The sequence below is a fragment of the Typopeltis vanoorti genome, chromosome 19 (genome assembly GCF_054136105.1).
Source record: "Typopeltis vanoorti isolate ZY-2024b chromosome 19, IOZ_Tvanoo_1.0, whole genome shotgun sequence".
NCBI lineage: Eukaryota > Metazoa > Arthropoda > Arachnida > Uropygi > Thelyphonidae > Typopeltis > Typopeltis vanoorti.
The window spans coordinates 4,625,980-4,641,513 of NC_143567.1; the positions used below are offsets into that span (position 1 = coordinate 4,625,980).

General features: G+C 37.1%; 1 long non-coding RNA gene across 2 annotated transcripts in view; it reads right to left on the reverse strand.

Moving 5' to 3' along the window:
- Positions 1 to 14,534, reverse strand: part of LOC150095828 (uncharacterized) — a 73,663-nt gene extending 59,129 nt beyond the window's left edge. For both annotated transcript variants that reach the window (XR_016549908.1, XR_016549907.1), the window contains exon 1: positions 12,189 to 14,534. This is a non-coding gene — a long non-coding RNA (uncharacterized LOC150095828). The remainder of the gene's footprint in view (positions 1 to 12,188) is intronic.
- Between the last annotated feature and the right edge of the window lie 1,000 nt (positions 14,535 to 15,534).

The following is a 15,534-nucleotide window of genomic DNA, read 5'->3' on the forward strand; positions in this document are numbered from 1 at the left end:
AAAGGAAACGCAAGTAATTCAACTTGCATTTCCAAATTTGTCTGAAAGAATCTTCAACCATGCACTTTTCAATAATAAAAATGTAATCGCAATTTCCTAATTATTCTTTCCTGCATTCCTAGCTATAAAGATGACCACATTCATAAACTAAATCCAGTTATTAAAGATACCACTTTTCGGAACAAAAAAGATCATCATAGACCTCGCCAATCCTTTCATTGTTCAGTCAGATTTGCTACCTTTCTAGTTCAAGTACGTCAGTATTTGACTTATGCTGTAATTGTTATTGGAGCCTCCAATATACAGCAATCCTATTCACTTGCATTCTTGCTAAGGTTTAATCTTTAAACCCGAAAATCCCCTATCTTCCAAAGGTCCAGACCATTAAATTCAGACGTTCGAAGCACAACTCCCAATTGTTTTCGTATCCCATTGTAACTGGCGTTTTCGGTGACATCGTAAGGTTTCGAATTAGTTGTTAACGCATAATTAGTATAACTGATAAATAATCTATTTTGATGGTAATCCCAAAGGGGGGAAGGGTTATTGGACTAAAGCGTATACCAGTGGATGAAATGGACGTTGGAAAGAAATGAAGCATTCATATGGAACTTGGATATCCGTTTTCTTATTCTCCCTTCTACATATTAGGCCTATTGGCCTGTTACATGGCTATATTAAGCTCTTCTAAGTCGTACCCGTCCCGAGGATAAGGTGACTAGCCCTATGCCTCTTGGTATATCCTGTGGCTGTAGATTCCTGTGTTCACGGGACTGGTTTGCCTGCTTGCAGGAGGAAAATCCCAGATAAACTTATTTATAAATAAAAAAAAAAAACTCTGCTGTCCACGTTCCGCTAACTTGGCTATGTCTGAGAAATATCCTTAAGGTCCTCACGTCAGAGACGAGAATCGAACCCAGGACACCCCTTTCCCAGGCATATGGTTGCGAAGCGCATAGTCACCCACTAGGCTAACCGTGCGGACATGGATATCCGTTTTATTCGCAGGAAACAGATCATACATTCAAAAGATGAACGTAGTGAGCCTAATAGACAGGGAAAAAATAATAAAGAAAACTCTGCACCACAACTACGAATTTACACATTTAAAATCGTTAAGAAAAATTAAGATTTCGGTTCCTCTTTTTTCACCCATGGAGTTGAATTAAATGCTTTCTTAAGAATCAAAGTTAAGGGAAGAATTAGTATTTATACTGAGAAAAAAAAAATTAGTGTAATGACTGATGGGATGGGGGAGATCTAATGTTTTTCTTATTTCATCTCAGCTGCCGAGAACACTTCAGTCCAGTTCCATAAACCTAGCTTGAACATTCTAAGATATAGATACGTGATATAATGTATTTATGCGAAGAACAGGTGGACTGAGAAGTGTGTGTGAAGGAACATGACACGATTACATATCGTCTGATTGGAGAAAATTTAAAAAGTATTTTGTGGGGTACATAAAAAGGAACTTCTTCCACACTTAACATGATCTGCCAGAACGATCTGTCTCAAGATGCATGTGACATGGAAGTCTCCGTTGCACGTCGGTTGTCCAGTCTCTTTGCATCGCACTGCGCCATATTTGACATCCACTAGCATACACGTATCATAGTGACCGAAATAAATATGACCGCGTCAGTTTCGTTCCAGAATAAAATCGGTTAATTCAACTGAAGCGATCACATGGAAGGAGGAAAGAAACTTTCATGCAAAACTGGTTAAAACAGCTGAAACACTTAAGTATGCATCCTTTATTTAAGTTCATGATTTCTGTGGATATTTCACTAGTAGCTCATAGGACTGGCGAAAATCTCATTTACTTACAAAATGCAAATTTCACCCACAGCTTTAAAATATATATATATACTTTAAAATATAAGCTTTTCATTCTCTAATTTACCACATATTAATCATAATTATTTGTCCAAAGATGCATGTGACATGAAAGTCTCCATTGCACGTCGGTTGTCCAGTCTCTTTGCTATTTTTAATACCCTTACACTATTTTTTTTTTTTTAACATTGCGTATTCGACAATACATTCAGAACTGATTTTTGTGGAGTGCTAGAAGGGGGGGAGGGATAAGAAAAAAAATTCCACTTTTACTATTTTGTGATATTAACCGGTTACAATTAATTGAGACTCACCGATAAGCGGCCCTTAAAGACAGGCAATGCTATTTTACTGCAGATATGACACGTGACTGGATTCGCTTACTAAGGAACGACACGTTCGAATGCTGACAGTGACATTTTTATTCGACACTTCATTTGCCAATTAAAACATTCTACAATTGAGAATTATAACTGGTTTCTAATTCCATGTGGCTATACATAAGAACGTCGTTACATTTCTTTTGGATTTCAATTTGAGTCTTGGCATTGAGACGCAATTTACAAGATTTATGATAGCATACATTGGTGACACGGAGTTGCAATGTAGCACTTCATATAACACAGATAAAAGGCGTACATTAGAAGTCAATGGATGTTACAGCTTTACCTATTTTGCGGGATTAAAAACCCGCGTTACCGGGACGAAAAACCCTACAAAATCAGGCAAAGACTGGTTCATCTCATTGATCAGAGAAAGGCATAGAAAACTTTTCTCCTTCATTGTGGACAGAATCGACTTGAATGTTTAAAAACCAGGCTCCACAAAGTTTCAGGAACAAAAGTTATGTAAACGAACTTCATTAAGCAGAGACCGACTAATCTTTGTTTCTGAAAAGAAATAAAATTTTTGAGTGAGGCTCATTTCAAATAAACCTTAAAAGTTCATGGAAGAAACAAACACTAAAAGATGTCATTGCAATAATTTTTTTTAAAATAAAATTTCTATTTTATTACAATAGAAATTACATCACAATTTATGTAATTTTATTATTTGTATTGATTTGCAATAGAAATGTGGAATAACTAATTTTCATATTTTTCACAAGGCCGCATAAAATAATGAAATACAGAAATGACCACTTCGTACAAATATTCAGTATGCAAGTATTTCTTCTACGAAGTCGGAAAAACGAAATCCTAAAATGGTATGAATTTTTGGAGATGCGTGTTGAATAAATGGGTTTTTAGGAGAAGTAAAATTGTAAGACGTCAAATGTAGCAAAATAATTTACAGTCAATAACGCAATGCTATGAAAATGATGGCCACCTCTCTTGACTTCTATACATCGAACATGTGTTAATCATTTCCCGTTAAATCCAAATCATTCCTGTACGGTTAAATACTCGAAAAGTACAAGCAACTTTAGCCGCTTGTTTTATTAGGCATTTCATATTCCTTACGATTAGAGTTTAGAAATTACGAGCGCTGACTTGTCTCGCGAAGAGTATCAGCTAACCTAAGAAAATGGGTTATAAATATAAATGCTAAATCTAAATGTTCTCTTCATTTTCAAAATTTTCCTAAAAAAATGTTCCAACATCTTTATTAAATTTATTATTATAAATAAAGTAATAAGTGCTAATAAGTAATAATAAGTACTAACAAAATAATAAAAAGTACAGAATGGTTAAATTTTGCTGCCAAAGTTAATATTAAGTAGAGGTGGTAACTCTGTTATACGTGATTTCGTTATCCGTGTTTATTATTACGATACATAAGGAGTATAGCTGTTTTCTATCCAAGGTGTGGAAGTATTGGCGCATGCGCTTTTTTCTACCCAGGTCTGAGCATTTTGTGTTCCTACTGCTTTATTAGTACATCCAGTATCGTCTGTATCTGCAAAAAATGTTGCGACCTTTAAGATTTCTGGCAAGAAAGGAAAGTAAGTGAAAAGAAGAATGTAAAGAGAAGGCCTAGGAAATCCCATTCTTCAGCGGTAAAATGGGAAGTTCTGAATCGGTTTGATGAAGGTGAACGTAGCTGACATTCAAAGGATGACTGGATTGAGCGATTCTACAGTGATAAATAACTGACAAATGCACAACAGCGCTGAATCGTCAATGCAATTATGAAAATGATGTTAACTATATGGATTCTCTCGTGTGACTGTCCCTTTGTCTGGGGAGAAGGCGAAAAGCAACCGACATCTTTTGCTGGAAGTTGTGGGTGGTTCGACCACTATAAGTCGCTATGCGTTCCGCAGAAACTTGACTGACGATGCTGCGGATGTAGATCATGTTGCCACTGAATGAATTTATCTTCAAAACAAAGATAGCGGAAGGAGGTTACAATCATAAGTTGAAAGTAGCTTTCAGCCACTTACGGGCTGAACTTCAGCAGACAATCTAAAGATGCATTAATTGCTAAAATAAATAACTACAATATTTTGATACACGAGGCGATTCTCAAGAACACAATCCATCCCACCCCTACTATTATTATTATAGGCAACTCAAGGAGTCCTTAGACTCATCAAGAGAGGCCCTAAACATCACATCAAGAACAACTATTCGGCATTCACACAGTATCTATCATACTTTGAACTCATTTACAGTCATGTCATCCACAACAAACTCTGTCAGCTTATTCCACTCATTCACCACTCTCCAAGTAATAACCTAGTTCTAACACCCTTGCTAACTACACTCTTGCTCAGTTTCCATTGATGGCCCCTAGTTCTCCCATCACCAGACTTGTTCTGAAAAATTTCCTCTGAATTAATCTTATAAAAACCCTTCAGTAATTTGAATGTCTCAATCATATCACTCCTTTTCTGCCTATCAACCAATTTCTGTGACCCACAGATCTTCAACCTTTTCTTGGAAGGTTCATTCCATAGACCAGCTATCATCTTGGTCACTCACCTTTGGATTCTCTCTACCTCCTCCCCATCAAGAAGGAACCGAGGGGCCCAGTAGTCAAGATAGGGGTCTTATCAAGGCTCGATACAGAGGAACAATAACTTGCTTATCTCTGCTCATCAAAGTATTCTTCAGTAACCAAGTGATCTGATGTGCTGATTTAGCCACTTTTACTATGTGCCCCCTTAAACTTCAACTTCCTATCCACCAACACGCCCCATATCTCAGGCTTCACAACCTCCTGGAGTACAGTTCCACTAATGTGATATACTGCTGCTAATTTTTTCACCCCAAAATGAATAACATTACACTTTGCTACATTAAACTGACATCCATTCTCGTTAGCCCAGACTGCCAATCTATCCAAATCATCCTGCAAAATTTTGACATCATGTGCATTCACTATTGCTCTTCCCAACTTTGCATCATCAGCAAATAAATGAACAGTTCCTCTTAGATCCTTTCCTATGTCATTAATGAACAAATTAAATAGCAGTGGCCCAAGAACAGAACCTTGCTGCACACTACTAGTATCAGGCCTTCTTTTGGACTCCACTCCTGAATAAACTACTCTCTGATATCTCTCCATCAACCATCCTCCTATCCATCCCCATGTGCTGCAGTTTACTGATTAGAATTCCATGTGGTATCCTGTCAAAGGCCTTAGCAAAGTCCAGCAGTAATCCATTACCCTTATCCAGTTCAGCCCTCACTGTATCATAAAACGTGAGCAAGTTACTGAGGCATGATCTACCTTTCACAAAACCATGCTGTCCTCCATACAGTATCCCATTTTCATGTATCCATTTCTGTATTTGCTCTTGATTAATATCTCCAAAACCTTGACAATGATTCCTGATATGCTGATCGGTCGGTAATTTGCAACAGCAGTCTTGGAACCTCTTTTATGCAATGAAACTCCCCCCCTCTTTCCATCCCCTCGGGACTAACCCAGAGCCGAGACTTAAAATAAACAATATGGTCAAGGGAACTGACAATTCCTTTGCCGCTTCAGGTAAGACTCAAGCTGGTATACCATCCAATCCCACAGATGTGTTTATGGATATTTCTAAGAGATGAATTTGATGCAAACCATTGAACTACTACTATTTATGCATATCTAGCAAAAGGTTGTCATGTCATGTTTGGCATGGTTAAATGCAAAAATTTATGAGTGCACTTCAAAACATTGCAGAAGATTAAAAGAAGGATAATACTGCTTATTTAAGGTGGTGAAGAGAACCGTGAAAAGAATGTTAAATTTTAAAATTTTATGGTGATAGAGGATATCTTATTGAAATATGGCTGTATGATAGCTTGTGATCAGTAGTTAATATGCACATGTAGAGTTTATACCATTACTTTTAACTGTAGCATTGGTGTTGATGTTAGAAGAAAAGACGTTTATTGTTGAGCATTATTTTCGTTCATGTGGAGTTGGTATATCAAATGATCCAAGTTCACAATATATTTGTGAACAGTTTGTTCATCGTTTTCGTAAACATACCCCAAGCAATAGTGTCAACAGTTACAGTTTCCAAAACACTGTCAATGCCGAACAGCAGTAAAACTTGGAACACTTGCACTGTCACTACGAGTATCCTTAAGGAGCTGGGTGCAATTTCATAGTCATTCAGGTTGTTCAGTGTTTAACAGCAACAGATTATGCTGAATGGCAGGAATACCTGTGCACGCATGCTGACCAATGTGTTGAAAATCTGTTCTTCCTCCATAATGTCTGATTCTTGGATGAAGCGCATTTCCATCTAAGTGGTTGTAAACAAACAAATCTATAGGTTTCTTCATTTAGAGACCTGAATTTGTTCACGAGAAATTGAAACCGCCTTTATGCAACAGAACTTTTTTCCCCTTTTTCTATCCCCTCGGAACTAACCCAGTGCTGAGACTTAAATTAAACAATATGGTCAAGTGAACTGGTGTGCGGTTTCCGGCCATGGAATAATTGGGCCTCACTTCATTGAATGGGATGGTGTAATTGTGACATTGAATAGTGATTCTGCTCACCCAGGATGTGTCATGCAAAAAACATTCCATTTTGTGCATTAGGTATCACAACAGGATGGAGCAACCCGTCACACATGTGGTTCTAGAGCCGAAGTATCAGAACACTTTCCCAGGAGGCTCATTTTGAGGTATACAGAATTCCCATAACCTTCACGTTCTCCTGATCTCACATCACTTGATATGAGATCAGGAGATAAGAGATAAAATTACACGACAAGTACAGCAGATATCCCAACACTTGATCTACGAGATGGCAGAGAATCTTTGCATGCACTGTAAAACCTGAATTGAAAGGCAAGGTGCCTATTTTGAGCATGTAATGTATCATCAATGCTTTATTCCACCAAGATTCCATCAATTGTTGTGGATGTGCACATCATCTTGCATAAACATATTTCTTTCTTAATAAACCCATTTACTCCATGACATGTCACTGTAATTATTCAGCATTTTTAGAGTTATGAGCAGGGTGAACTGGATAAGAGTAGAGGAACAATAGTGTTGATAGCGATAGTTGGCATAAATATCTGGTTGGTAAGGAGAATGCAAGGATGGATATCAGGAGGCTGTATCAAGGAGATTGAAAGATAAGTGTGGTAGGCAAGGTAGTTAAGCATGTTGCCTAGGTATGATAATGAGTTGAGACAGTGAGCAAAGATTATGGAATAGTATGCTAGCAGAGTTAAAGGAGCATTTTGAGGAGAAAGGAGCATTTTGAGAATTTATGGGATGAATTTGAGGGACATATAGAGCTGTATGAAAGCGATGGGCTATTGGAGAGATGAGAGTAAGGTTAGGGAATTTGTAAATGGAGAGGCAAGTGTGAATAGAATAAGAGGGATACACTTCCTGAGAAATGTACAAGGTTTCACGTAGATAATGAATGTGCAAGGAAGGATTAAGATAATAAAGCATGTGCAGGAAACATTTAGGTCTCAGGAGAGTAACATCAGTATTGATAAAGAGGAATGGCCGAGGGGGGGGGTATGGAGGAGTCATAGAAGCAAGGTGTAGAACTTCTTATAAAAACAAAAGAACTAGTGTGCATATTCACAAATGAAAGATGCTTTTGAAACAAGTGGAATGAAACTGTAGTATTTGATAGTTAATTCATCCACGGCAAAAAAGTGAGCAGTGCTGTTGATTGCAGAGGATTTGTGCCCATCAAAGATGGTGATACAAGGAGCAAATAGTGACAATAGTGTTGAAGCAGAATGGTGAAAAGCAGAGGTGACAGGATGAAATATTTAGTAGGATATTGCTATAACCTGGTAATCTGGAAGGCAGTGAAAAAGAAATGTGTAGGCATATTGGTCTGACTAATAAAATAAGGGTGAGCATTATGGTAATATATGCTGGCATGAGTATATAGTCTGGAACTAAACAGGATGAATTTCTTGAGGTTTTGAGGGATGACTATTTCAGGCAGAATGCAACAGAGGACACACAGGAATTGAGGATTTGTATTTGATTATCCAAGAGGATATTATTAGATGAATGAAGTGTCAAATCTTCCCACAGTTGGTGAAAGTGACCATGAATGTCATTTGAGTGGTCGCTAGGCATATGAGGACTTTAATGAAAGAGCTGTAGAACTATAAGGAAGGTGATTTTGACAAACTCAGTTGACTTACAGTTATATCATGGTATGAGGAATTAAATGGGAAGGAAATCAATGCTGCTTGGTCCCATACTTAGGAACTATCTGGCAGAGGCAATGAATGTATTTTAAAGGTCAGAAGATTAAATAAAGGAGGTGTAAAATGGATGAGTGAAGAAGTGAATAATGCAATCTGGAAGAGATTGCATGCTTCACATGATGGGAGCACAAGATCAGTGGCAACATAAGGAGAACAAGGAAAGCATTTGTTACCTTTAAACAAGGCTTGTTACGGGTAACAAGAGTGCAGCATGAACAGCAGTTATCAAATAAGGCAAAAAGACATCCTAGGGAGTTTTTTCAATATGAGGCCAATAGAAGGAAGAATGATTATGGGAGGATGTTGGTCAGTAATAATGATAACCACTGAGGATATACTCGTAATTAGGTGTTAAACAATGAATTAAATCCTTGTGAATGTCACATGTATATAACTCAAGAGCAGGGAGAATTGGTAGGATAACTACTACTGATGATGAGTGAGCAGGAAGAATGATTTACTGAGTAAACTTGATATCAATAAAGCAAGAGGATTAGATGGCAGAATAAGGTATAAGGTGTCTTAAGGGAATGTTCCAAGATATCTTAGATAGGATGAGGGATCTGGTGGTGATGGTGGATAGAGATGTGAAATTTCAGAGCATTTTTGTTAAAATTGTGAGGACAGTGCAGATTTAGTTCACTTTAATATTTGAAAGGAAGAGCTGCTGGAAAGGAGATAGAGACAACTAAGTCAGCTTCAGGTCTTGGGAATGAAGAATGAGAACAGACTGAGAGAATCCAAATTTATTATTATTATTATTATTCAGGCCTCCATGGAGTCAAAAGACTCATCGTGGGAGGTCCTTCCTAAGGAACACAAAGTCTATCAAGACTCATTGAGGGGAGGTCTCCCCTGAGAAACAAAATCTATCATACCACACCTTAAACTCATTGACCGTTCTCGCTCTCACCACTCCATCAGGCAATGCATTCCATGGCTCAACCACCCTCCATGCAAAGAAACCACTCCTCACCCTCTTACAAACAGTTTTCTTTCGTAACTTCCAGGGAAGGCCTCTTGTCATCACTCCTTCCCGCTGTTCAACCAAGCGCAAAAAACTCCCCAGTGTCAAACATGTAACCACCTCTCAACAGTTTAAAAGTCTCAATCATATCACCTCTCCTTCTTCTATCCACCAAACTCTGCAGTCCACATTCACTCAGCCGATCCTCATAACATGGTACAGTCCTGAAACCATCTTTGTTATCCGTCTTTGTACCCTTTCCACAGTTAATTTATTCCCTTCAAATCCTGGGGACCAAATCTGAGAACAATAGTCTAAGTGTGGTATGATCAGAGACTTATACAACGGAATGATAACTCTTATCTCTGCAGGTCAGTGTCCTTCTCATTATTGCAGCAATCCTCTGTGTTAGCTTCACCACCTTGGCAATATGTCCTCTAAATTTCAGGTTTCTATCAATCGTCAACCCCAGATCTCTCGTCTCCCCTACTTCCTCCAGTATAACTCCTCCCATAGAGTATTACAGATTCACTGAGTAGAAAGAGGGAGGGATTGCTTTATCAAGACATAACTTGATAAGGGATAATTATCAAAATAAGGTAGATGAGGTTTTTGATAGAATGGTTCATTGTTCTTCTTCTGGAGGCAAAAGGAGAACAATGGACCATTCCTGGAAACAGTAGAAGGAAGGTGTGAGCAAGGAGTGAACAGTAGATTTTTTTGTATGAATTGGTGAGTGATAATTTCCAGGTGTTCAAAATTTATCTGGAGAGAGAGCAGTAAAGAGACAATGATAAATGGAATATAGACAACAGATTTATAAAAATGGAATCTAGGGAACATTATATAAACCACAGTTCCCATAACAGTATAGTCAAAAATGCAAATTACCGTAACTGCAAAACATACTAGTTTACTAGAAATTATATAAAAAAATACTAAATAAAATGAAGAGAAGAAAAGTGAAACAGAATGGGATAGAATATTTAAGTGACAGATATCTGAACCAAACAAATGATAAATTATATTAAAAAAAAATACTATATGAAGCTCAAAACAAATCAAAGAGGCAGTTACAAAACAAATAATAATAATAAAATAATAAATAAAATGCATAAGACAATCATGATTTAGAATATGGACTATCATGATGAGAACAGTAGTTCAAATCTTAAGAATTTCATTTCCGAATACGTACTATGTATTTGTACACTGCTTGGACAGAGGTTAATGAACACCCCCAACTGGACAAGGTGCATTGTGTCATGTAACGAGTCATGCAATTTTAGCTAGTATAAATTGGAGGAATATGATGCTCCCAAGTCAGTGCACCATGTCTTGGTGAAATGGCTACGAGAGGCATTGTGATAGGATGCTGTGCTGCAAGCCTATCTGTTTAGAAAACTGTTGACCAATTGACCTATCCCTAGTCAACAATCAGTGATACCATGCTGAGATGGAAGCACAGGGAGTCAGTTGTGAGTGGTATCCACAGTAGACAACCCACCACAATCATCAACTGTGACCATAGGGTGCAATGAAGGATAATATGTAAAAGCCACCATTCAATGGCCAACAGGTTGATTGCAGAGTTTTGGCAATCAACTAGTACATGAATCTGCACAAAGACATTGAGAACGAAGGCACACAACATGAGTTTCCACAGGAGGACCACAATATGCAAGTCCCACATAACCCAAACCAACATGCACATTCAGTGCTGCAAAGAGTGTACAGTGAGATGTGGAAGCTTGGAAAGCTGTGTCATAGAGCAATGAATTACACCTCTACTGAGCAGATGGACAAGTGTGGGTGTGGCAAATGCCCAGTGGGTATCTTTTACCAGAGTGCATAATCATAACTATGAAATTCAGAAGTGGTGGTTTCATGGCATGGTTCTGTTTTTCTTGGATTTGACCTTGGACCTCTATATGTGGAGCCATGAACAAATTCTGAGAGATATCTTGGACTTTTTGGATAATGCGATGCCTTCCTACTTTGTAGCATTTCTATGAAACTAACCATTGTCTCTTTCAGTAAGAAGATTCCCCCCTTCCCCTCTCCCCTAAAAATGACTTGGGAGAAAGGAGGAATCCCCATACGAATAAATAAAAAGTAAGACAATGCAGTGTCACAAGGCTGATGATGTAACAGTGTGGTTTGTGGACATAACCATCACCACACTTGACTGGCCTTCATTGAGTCCTGATGTCAATCCTATTGAACATCTGTGGGATGAACTAGAGCATCAGGTGAGGTCAAGGGATGTCTGTCCCACTTAACAGTCCAGGATTCATTATATGCCTACAGGAAGAATTGTCCAAAATTCTCATTGATTGCTTTGTACACTTGTGTAAAATATGCCCCTTTGGATTGCTGCAATCATCGCAGTGAAAGGAAGTCCTACATATAAAGGTGGGCACTATGGTATCCATTTACTTCTTTCCAAGCAACTTATGTGAGCAAATGTCTAATTTTCACCCTGTATGTGGATAAATCTCAACAATTCTGTAAAATATTACTATAATTAAGTATTTCTTAAGAAAGCAACACAAATTTAGATGTTGTTGTGGAAGTTTAACGATCCTGGAAAAGCTGATAACTCAATGATGAAATAAGAGAATAATTACCTGTAGATTGATGAAGGAATGTATGTTGCTAAATAAAATATGTAATATAAAATATTTTAATGTTATTTACAGATTTTACAAAGGATTTTTCAGTTATAATTACCTGTAATTCTTCCTGTCATTTCCATGTGTCATATCTTCATTTAGTTAATTTTGTTGGTTCTTCTCGCTCAGTTTCAAGTTGTGGTTAGGAAAAAAAAAAAAAAGAGTAAGCAATTAAATGAGATCACAGTCGCGTTAACAGTAACAAAACTTAGTTTTACTTAAACATGTTATTTAAGACCATAACAAAATTGCTGTAAAAATAAAGGTTTTGAAGTGAGAGAAAAAAAAATTGTAATTTAAGAAATTATACATAGAGGATTCAACATAATATACATAGAGGATATTCCAAAGTTTTTTGCCAACTCAGAAATAGAAAACTAAATAAGTTATCCCTGGAATTATGCAAATAGTCATGCTGAGAATGTATATATCTAGTAGTAACTCAGTTATTGCCATTAAGAAAGAACCTTGAATTTGCTCTCTTCATAGTGGAGCCCATTACTGCAATACAATTTAAGAAATCTGAATCATCTGGCCAAAGCAGGTTTTGGAAGGAATGAAAGTATATGAATCAGTAAACAATGGGAACCCAGGAAGTCCATGCCTCAGAAAATAGAATAAATATATTCTAACTAAATTATAGAAGAGTAAAATAAAATACTTTGGGTCTCCAATTGTTGAAACGTGAATTTATAAAAATTAAATGCCGAATTGTATGAAGATTTTCATGAGCTATATTATATCTTTATACCAACATAGCATAGCACACATTTGTGAGTCATGACAAAAAACAGTATCCTCTCCCCTCCCTCAATACTCGCACAGGAACCGAGAGATGGAAGAGAAAGTAATAAGAACAAATTTCCCATGGAATCAAAAATATGTGCCTAACATTAAAAAGTGGTGTACATAATTGTAGATCATGAAAGTTAGAAAAATTAGGACAAAAATTCAATTTTTAGTAGAGAATGCTAATTTGAACAAGAGTGACTGAATGTGAATTTCAAGCATCAAATTTGCAAAGTAACTATTAACTGAATAAAAAGAATCCCACTGAAGATAAATAAAATGAAGAAAATTGCAATAACATGAACCAGATGGTAAGTGATTGTGAAATCAGAGTCAATGCCAAATGAATTTATTTGATGTTCATTTTGCTCATTTCATAAAATGCAACACAAGAAACAGATCTGACATACTGCAGAGAGCTGTTAAGGAGATTGGGATGATCTGGAGACTATATTCAATGTGTTGGCCTTCGTGTACATTTCACTAACAATGAGTGACTGATAAGTATCCTCTGAAATGTTGATGCAGTAATGGTTCAACTTGACGTTCTGTATGAGAAGATGCTCCATCTTGCATCAACACCGGTGTGTTCAGGCACCCTCTTTGCTGCAGTTGTGGAGTGACGAAACTGCTCGACATGTCCCATCCATGAGCCTTCAGCGGGAAGGTCAAAAGTTCAGTTGTATGGATTTCTTTGAATTAAAAACAGTGTGATAAAGAATCTGGCCATAAATCTTATCTGTACGGTTACTATTATCGAATGAAATGCATAGCAATTCTCTGTAGCCCAAATAAGGAACTCTAAATGTTCTTCATCACTAAATATGATGTTCCAAGGCCAGTATTCGTCAACTTCTGTGTGCCAGAAATGTCGACAGGCACGTTCCTCAGATGCTGGTATCTTCTGTTTGCAACTCTTGGCTGTGACAAAAGTTTATACGGATAGTATTACAACACTTTATGCTAAAGTTCTTCATCCTATTTATGCAACTCTACTTTGGCCAAAAACAGCATTCTCATTTGGCTGCTGAACTGCAGTTTCAAGGCTTCAGGATCTGCAGAATTTCAGATTTCACTACACCTAATGGCCACTGAATTAGAAACGTTTATGTAGATGTATACAAAACATCACTTATCTATAGAGTATATGCAAAATACTTGGTCATGTGTGCATACTACGTGTTCTCAGAAACTATTTATGAATGCCCAGAATAGATGATATTGTGAGGTACCTCATTACATGTGAAGAATGGTAGAAAATTCCCAATGATCGTCATTCTACACAGAATTGCTGCAGCAAAAGGAGGCTGTACATCTTATTAAGATGAGTGCTGTGGTTGTTTGTTCCTCACATTATGATGACCATTGACTTATTTCCAAACAGTGTATTTTGTATTTAATGCTAGAAGCCCAAAAATTTAAGATTATGAATTCAACTATAATGATGAAATACTGCTTTCTATTATCTGTGCACCAGTTTTTATGTTATCAACAAATTTGGAATGTTCCATAACTTAAAATAACAAAGGTGTCTGGACAATTAGCTTGTTTCCATTGATAAAGATCTCAAAGTTGAAAGATGTTAGAAGGGAAGAATTCTCACCCAGGCAAGTTAATAGTGATGCTCACTTTTCTGCTTTTAATAAAACAGAACTTGAATGATATAGCTATGGTACATTTGGCTAATCAGCATCACACATATCCAACATATAAATCTAATTTGAGTGAATATTAGTAATTTTTATTTTCATGTCAAAACACCACAGGATGTAAACAAAGTCTATAATACCATTTAACTCATCCACTGTCTGCACATTCACAACTCTCATTGACAATGACTTTGCCCAGACCATGCTTTATGCAAAAGACTCATTTCTTATCCTTTTATTCATCACTCCCTTTTGCAACTTCCAGGGATGGCCCTTGTCATCGCTCCCTCTCATTCTACCATATGAATAACCTGTTAAGATAATAAACCGACAGCAGCTTAAATATCTCTATCTCATCCACCCTTTGTCTTCTATCCAAACTCTGCAGTCTGCATACCCTCCATCTCGTCTATCCTTACAATTAACACTGCACAGTCCTGATATTTGTTATATGTATCTGAATCCCCCCCCAAGATTATTTCATCCCCTTCAATCATGGTGACCTGAACAGAAATCAGGAAGTGGTCTGATTATAGCATTATACAATGGAACAACCACACTTAACTCGTTGTCAATGTCCTCCTTCATACTGCAGTAATTCTCTGAATGTCTTTATAACTCAGCAATATTATTATTATTACTACACCCTCCATGTAGTTGACAGACCCACTGTGGGAGGTTCATTCAACTGCCAACACATTTATCATATAGAATATCTTATTAAAGTCTTTAACCTTCCTTGCATTAACAACACATTCTGGTAATGCATTCCATTCACTGACAATTCTCCATTCACTGACAATCTGACAAGACGTAAAAAAACTACTCCTCACACCACTCTTCAACACAGTTTTACATAACTTCCAGGATGACCTCTTGTTCCTCCCCTCTCCTCTACTCTTTTTATAATCCCCTCTGGATTAATCTGATAAAATCCTCTAATTTAAATGTCTCTATCATATCACC